Source organism: Haemorhous mexicanus, chromosome 27 (assembly GCF_027477595.1).
Source record: "Haemorhous mexicanus isolate bHaeMex1 chromosome 27, bHaeMex1.pri, whole genome shotgun sequence".
Taxonomy (NCBI): domain Eukaryota; kingdom Metazoa; phylum Chordata; class Aves; order Passeriformes; family Fringillidae; genus Haemorhous; species Haemorhous mexicanus.
Window position 1 is genome coordinate 1,081,376 of NC_082367.1, and position 1,756 is coordinate 1,083,131.

Sequence of the window (1,756 nt, forward strand, 5' to 3'; positions counted from 1 at the left end):
GGGAAGGGAAGGGAAGGGAAGGGAAGGGAAGGGAAGGGAAGGGAAGGGAAGGGAAGGGAAGGGAAGGGAAGGGAAGGGAAGGGAAGGGAAGGGAAGGGAAGGAAGGGAAGGGAAGGGAAGGGAAGGGAAGGGAAGGGAAGGGAAGGGAAGGGAAGGGAAGGGAAGGGAAGGGAAGGGAAGGGAAGGGAAGGGAAGGGAAGGGAAGGTTTCGGGAAGGGAAGGTTTCGGGAAGGGAAGGTTTCGGGAAGGGAAGGTTTCGGGAAGGGAAGGGAAGGGAAGGGAAGGTTTCGGGAAGGGAAGGGAAGGGAAGGGAAGGTTTCGGGAAGGGAAGGTTTCGGGAAGGGAAGGGAAGGGAAGGTTTCGGGAAGGGAAGGGAAGGTTTCGGGAAGGTTTCGGGAAGGGAAGGTTTCGGGAAGGGAAGGTTTCGGGAAGGGAAGGTTTCGGGAAGGGAAGGGAAGGTTTCGGGAAGGGAAGGGAAGGTTTCGGGAAGGTTTCGGGAAGGTTTCGGGAAGGTTTCGGGAAGGGAAGGGAAGGTTTCGGGAAGGTTTCGGGAAGGAAGGGAAGGGAAGGGAAGGGAAGGGAAGGAAGGGAAGGGAAGGAAGGGAAGGGAAGGAAGGGAAGGGAAGGGAAGGGAAGGGAAGGGAAGGGAAGGGAAGGGAAGGGAAGGGAAGGGAAGGGAAGGGAAGGGAAGGGAAGGGAAGGGAAGGGAAGGGAAGGGAAGGGAAGGGAAGGGAAGGGAAGGGAAGGGAAGGGAAGGTTTCGGGAAGGGAAGGGAAGGGAAGGGAAGGTTTCGGGAAGGGAAGGGAAGGGAAGGGAAGGTTTCGGGAAGGGAAGGTTTCGGGAAGGGAAGGGAAGGGAAGGGAAGGGAAGGGAAGGGAAGGGAAGGGAAGGGAAGGGAAGGGAAGGGAAGGGAAGGGAAGGGAAGGGAAGGGAAGGGGAAGGGAAGGGAAGGGAAGGGAAGGGAAGGGAAGGGAAGGGAAGGGAAGGGAAGGGAAGGGAAGGGAAGGGGAAGGGAAGGGAAGGGAAGGGAAGGGAAGGGAAGGGAAGGGAAGGGAAGGAAGGGAAGGGAAGGGAAGGGAAGGGAAGGGAAGGGAAGGGAAGGGAAGGGAAGGGAAGGGAAGGGAAGGGAAGGGAAGGTTTCGGGAAGGGAAGGGAAGGTTTCGGGAAGGTTTCGGGAAGGTTTCGGGAAGGTTTCGGGAAGGTTTCGGGAAGGTTTCGGGAAGGGAAGGGAAGGGAAGGGAAGGGTTTCGGGAAGGGAAGGGAAGGGAAGGGAAGGGAAGGGAAGGGAAGGGAAGGGAAGGGAAGGGAAGGGAAGGGAAGGGAAGGGAAGGGAAGGGAAGGGAAGGGAAGGGAAGGGAAGGGAAGGGAAGGGAAGGGAAGGGAAGGGAAGGGAAGGGAAGGGAGGGAAGGAAGGGAAGGGAAGGGAAGGGAAGGGAAGGGAAGGGAAGGGAAGGGAAGGGAAGGGAAGGGAAGGGAAGGGAAGGGAAGGGAAGGGAAGGGAAGGGAAGGGAAGGGAAGGGAAGGGAAGGGAAGGGAAGGGAAGGGAAGGGAAGGGAAGGGAAGGTTTCGGAAGGGAAGGGAAGGGAAGGGAAGGGAAGGGAAGGGAAGGGAAGGGAAGGGAAGGGAAGGGAAGGGGAAGGGAAGGGAAGGGAAGGGAAGGGAAGGGAAGGGAAGGGAAGGGAAGGGAAGGGAAGGGAAGGGAAGGGAAGGGAAGGGAAGGGAAGGGAAGGGAAGGGAAGGGGAAGGGAAGGGAAGG